Below are 5,649 nucleotides of genomic sequence, written 5' to 3' on the forward strand. Positions count from 1 at the left end.
AAAGCTCATGGCCCTGGATCTACTAGAGTCAGTACTTCAGCTCTGGGCTGGAGGGCCACCTCCTTAGCTGCCTGATCGGCCAAGTTATGTCCTTTGGTTATAGAATCAGTTCCCTTTTGCCGGGTGCTGGTTGCTCTCACCTGTAATCCTAGCTACTCAGGAGGCTGAAATCTGAGGATCGCGGTTCAAAGCCAGCCCGGGCAGGAGAGACCGTGAGAATCCTATCTCCAATAAATCACCAGAAAACCGGAAGTGGCGCTGTAGCTCAAATGTTTGAGCACTCGCATTGAGGTGAAGAGCTGAAGGACAGTGCCCAGGCCCAGAGTTCAAGCCCCAGGACCGACCAAAAAAAAAAAAAAAATCAGTTCCCTTTTGATGGCTCGGCAGTGCATAATGGCAATATTTGCTGGTTCCCATAAGGCCGGGATGAGGCTTAAAATTTCTTGTTTGTTTTTAATAGCCTTTCCCTCAGCTGTCAGTAGTCCCCTCTCTTGGTAAATGGCTCCATGGACATGCATGTTGGCAAAAACATACCAACTGTCTGTGTAAATGTTTAGTCTCTTCCCTTTTCCCATCTCTAGGGATTTTGTTAGCACCACTAGTTCTGCTCTTTATGCAGACATTCCCTTAGGGAGTGCTTCTGCCCACACTATCTCAGTGTCTGTGGTGACTGCTGCGCCCGCGTACCTTTTTCTATCTTGAATGAAACTGCTGCCGTTTGTGAACCAGGTATGTTCGGTATGCCATAGTGGCAAGTCCAACAATTCTGGCCTCTTTCCTTTGGCCAAGTCTCTCTTTTCACGCTCAATTTCATGTTCTCTGTCCTTCCTTTCCTGTCTTTGCTTCTCTGTCTCTCTCATATTGTAAACCTTTTCCGCCATGGGTACTAGATCCCTAATAAACTTTTCACCAAGTCTGTCTAGAGCCTGCAACTTTCGCTTTATGTCTGGTGCAGCTTGATTTATATAGGCAAACATAATCATCTGAGTCGACTCCTGGGTCTCAAGGTTTTGACTAAAAACTTCCATGATATGCTGCCAGACGTTCACTTCCTCCCTAACATCATAAACTTTGGCCATGTTAGTAGGTCAGTGAGCCGCCAACTTGAGACCTGCCAACAGAGCCTGGCGATAGAGGAGGAGTCACTTCCTAACTTCAACAGTATTGTAGTACCATGTTGGTCAGATCTCAGGAAAATAGGCAGCAATCAGGGCAGGATCTGTGATGGGCGCTCCTGTGGGCCCAGGGATATGTTTCCAGGATGCCACTCGGATACGGTCTCTCTCTTCACTGGTAAAAAGTACCTGCAAAAGCTGACTACAATCATCCCAAGTGGGCTGATGAGTAAAGAGAATAGTTTCAAGTAAACGAATTAAATTCTGGGGTTTCTCGGAAAAGGGGGCATTTTGGGCAAACCAAAATGGTAGAAAATGGCCATTTTTGGAATTGCTGTCGACCATCCGCATCCACAGGATCTACAGTGCATAAGAGAAAAACAGCTGCATTAGATGGCGTCGTCGAGTAACTGGCCCCTCAGAAATTTTAAGGGCAGGTGCTGAGTGTTCGGCTGCTGGTTCTATAGCTGCCTCCTCCTCTTAAATATTCTCAGGCTCCACAGAAGGAACCTGGGAAGAGGAGTATGGGGGAGGAACATTTCTTCTTCCAAATCATCTCCCTGAAAAAGCAGGGGGGGTACAATTTCTTTTCCTCTTTCTTAGTTTCTTTTTGTAAGTCTAGGGAGCTAGAGGGAGGGTTGCCCATGGTTTCCAGTTCCGTCAGTGGTACAGTCCAAAAAAACAATAAATAATACAAACAAAACACATGCAGTCCTGACAATTATGAAGTGGAGATCTCCCAAATTGGTCCGCTGACTCCTGTCACGGCAGGGTTCCACAACACCCCACGCCTGACAGCAGCAGTAGCAGATCCACAGTGGGCGAATTGGGCCTTGGTTAGGAGGCCCTCTTGGTCAGTTCTGGCCCAACACCAACCAAACCCATACCCCACAATTCTCACGGTGGGGTTCCAAGAACCCCCCCCCCCAAGAGGATCTGGGACTTCTCCCAGTTCCTCCAGGTTTGTTGTGCCAGCGTGTCTATTTCAACAACCCAAAATTATTCTAGGCAAAACAGACAACACTGGAGGGATCTTGATGCCAGACTTCAAACTCTACTATAGAGCCGTAATAACAAAGACAGCTTGGTATTGGCACAAAAACAGATCCAAAGACCAATGGAATAGAATAGAAGATTCAGAAATAAAACCACACACATACATCAGCTGATATTTGACAAAGTGGCCAAAGTCACACAGTGGAAGAAGCACAGTCTCTTCAATTACTGGTGCTGGGAAAACTGGGTGGCCACCTGAAGAAAACTAAAAGTGGACCACAGCCTGTCACCATGCAGTAATGTAAACTCAAAATGGATTGAAGACCATAACATCAAACTTGAAACTGAAACTACTGCAGAACAGAGTAGGAGAGACACTTGAACTTATAATAGGCACAGGCAAGAACTTCCTGAGCAGAGGTCCAACAAATTGGAGAGAGACTCGACAAATGGGACTACCTTAAAATAACAAGCTTCTACACAGCTAAAGGCATACCAATCACCCTAGAAAGACAGCCAACAACTGGGAAAAAAATAGTTACCAGCAATATATCAGACAAGGAGCTAATATCCAGTATATGCAGGAACTCAAGAAAATAATTCATCCCAAACCCAACAAACCAATTACAAATGGGCAAGGGAACTAAAGAAAGACTTCTCGGAAGAAGAGATAAAAATGGCAAAAAAAAAAAAAAAAAAACCCATGAGGAAATGTTCGCCTCTTCTGGTTGTAAAGGAAATGCAAATAAAGACAACCCAGAGATATCACCTTATCCCAGTCAGAATGGCCCACAATCTAAATTCAGCCAGTGACAAATGCTGGTGGGGATGCAGAGAAAGAAGAGCCCTATTACACTGCTGGTGGGAATGTACACTTATACAACCACTCTGGAAAGCATCTGGAGGCATTTCAGAAAGCTAAATATAAACCTCCCCTATGACCCATTCATACCATTCCTAGGCATCTATCCTGAGCAACAGGAACCAGGATTCAAGGACACATGCATCTCCATGTTTATTGTACCACTGTTTACAATAGCCAGAATATGCAAACAACCCAGATGCTCCACTACAGATGAATGGATCCAGAAATTGTGGTACCAATATACAATGGAATATTATGCAGCCATTAGGAAGGACAAAATAATGGCATTCACAGGGAAATGGATGGAACTAGAAGAAACCATGTTGAGTTAGGTAAACCAAGAGCAAAGAGACAAATGGCACATGGTCTCCCTGATAGGTGGATGTTAAATACAAAATGTAAAGAGAAAAGAAAAAGTAAATAAGACTTGAGAAACAAAGGACGTCCACTCATCTGGTCAAATCATTACTAAATGACCTCATGCTGCTGACCACATATATGGCATATATGTGCACATTGGAGGAGGACACAGAAATAGAGGGAAAGAGGGGAAAACATATAACAATGGGAACCATCAGCTGCTCTGGATATTAATCAAAACGAAATAAGCAACTCAATGGCAGTGATGGGAGGGAAGGAATGAGTGGGAAAGAGGGAACAGCTGACATTAAGCAAAAGGAAAGAAATATACATATCACCTGATATTAAAGAAATAACTGTGTTGTCAAACCTCATAGAACTCATAAACTTTATAGACCATGATAAAGACAATTGCCCCCATGAATCTTAGAATGTGTTTGTGACTTAACTATCCCACAATACAGTGAAATTTGTGAAATTTATGCAATCACTTAATCACAATTTAAAAATTGCAAAAAAGAAATGGTATCAAAGAGAGACACACACACATACACATATTTGTGTGTGTGTTTATATGTCTGTTTATGTATGTTTATATATATACACATATATTAATATCTATATTTCTATATCTATAGATATAAATACTTATATCTATAGATATAGAGCTACAGGTATAGATATATTACTACAGTTCTATGGTTGTACTCAGGGCCTGGGCGCTGTGCTTGAGCTTCTTTGGCTCAAGGCTAGCACTCTAACACTTGAGCCACAGTGCCACTTCAGGCCTTTTCTGAACAGTGTACTATAGATAAGAGTCTCTCTGATTTTCCTCCCCAGGCTGGCTTCAAAACACAATCCTCAGATCTCAGCCTCCTGAATAGTGAGGATTACAGTTGAGAGCTATCAGGGCCTGGCTCAGACTTATATTTGACCTTATATTAGTCAAGAGCAGTCAGCAGCAGAGAAATATTATTTATTCATTTATCTATTTGTCTATTTAGGTATTTGCAGTTCTATGGAGCAAGGAATTGCTTACATAGATGACAGGAAAAGGTAGGGTGGGCAATTCAAAGATTAGTGTGCACAGAAGCAATGACAAGCAATAGGCTACAACTCAGGGTGGCAGTTGAGTTACCAGAGCTTCAAAGTGGAGGCCATGTAATGAAGCTAAAACTTTAGTTAGATTCCCCCAGTGGAACTAAGGTTCCATCGGAATTCAAACCTTACTTTCAGGTCCAGTGGGTCTAGTTGTAGTTTTTCGAGCTGGAGCTGCTTCTAGAAAGGTTATTTCAAGCAAAGCAAAACAGGGGAGGTATTCAATCTTGAGTCCTCTTGTCTCCGAGTATCTACTGGTCCTAACCATCCCACTCCATGGAAGCCATTCAAAAGTATCTGTGTGTAAGAGCTCCTGCCAAAGAGTGGAGGACAAGGGGTGGGCAAGAAGAGGGCAGAGGATACATCTGAGAGCAAAGACACACTCAAGACACCATATTCAAATTCTTATCCACAATACTTGAAATACTGCACTGACAGAGTCTACTTTTTCATCTATAATGGACATTTACTCCATAGGGTTTTCATAATTCTAAATGCATTAATATATATGCATAGTGTCTGGACATAGATCTATTCCTTTTTAAGCATTGGTTTTCCTAGAGAGGTGAAGCGGCTAATGATTCTAAAGTGAACTTCTCCACAAAATCTTTTTTGGCAGTGCTTTCATTTTGGTTATTTGATCAAAAACATCAGCAGAACGTAAAACTTCCTCAAAGAAACAACTACTTAAAGCTCACATTTGTGCTAGAGGTCCCTGACAAGGTACTGCTTGTAAGAATGCTCACAAAGATCAATGTAAAAGTGTTATGAAAGACAAGTCAGTAGCAGCTAATCCTTGCTGGTAAGATAGAAACATAATTTTTCATAAATCTACAAATAGAGAGCCTTTAGTGGCTGCACCAAATTTTTCGGAGAGGCATGTTTCTTAACAGTAAAATCTGCTTTCAAGGTTAAAAGAGTTCTCAGAAAAAATATATCTGAGAAAAGGCAATATAACTTTAGTTAATTAGTTAGTTAGTTTGACCTAATTTGAATTTAGAAGGAAAACTTGGTCTCGGAAAGATTTAGGTTCCTGCAAGAGGATCTAATTAATTAAACTCAGCCAGTTCCTGCCCACCACCTACAGCTGCACATGACCTAGAGCTGAGCCCAGGGTGAAAATGCATAATATCTCTCATACTGTCTCTACTTTCAAGGACTTTGTTTCTTGTTCTTTATGCAAATTGTGATTTAGGGAGCAAATGAAATAAATCT

Source organism: Dipodomys spectabilis, unplaced genomic scaffold (genome assembly GCF_019054845.1).
Source record: "Dipodomys spectabilis isolate Male_0828 unplaced genomic scaffold, ASM1905484v1 ptg000727l, whole genome shotgun sequence".
NCBI classification, from domain to species: domain Eukaryota; kingdom Metazoa; phylum Chordata; class Mammalia; order Rodentia; family Heteromyidae; genus Dipodomys; species Dipodomys spectabilis.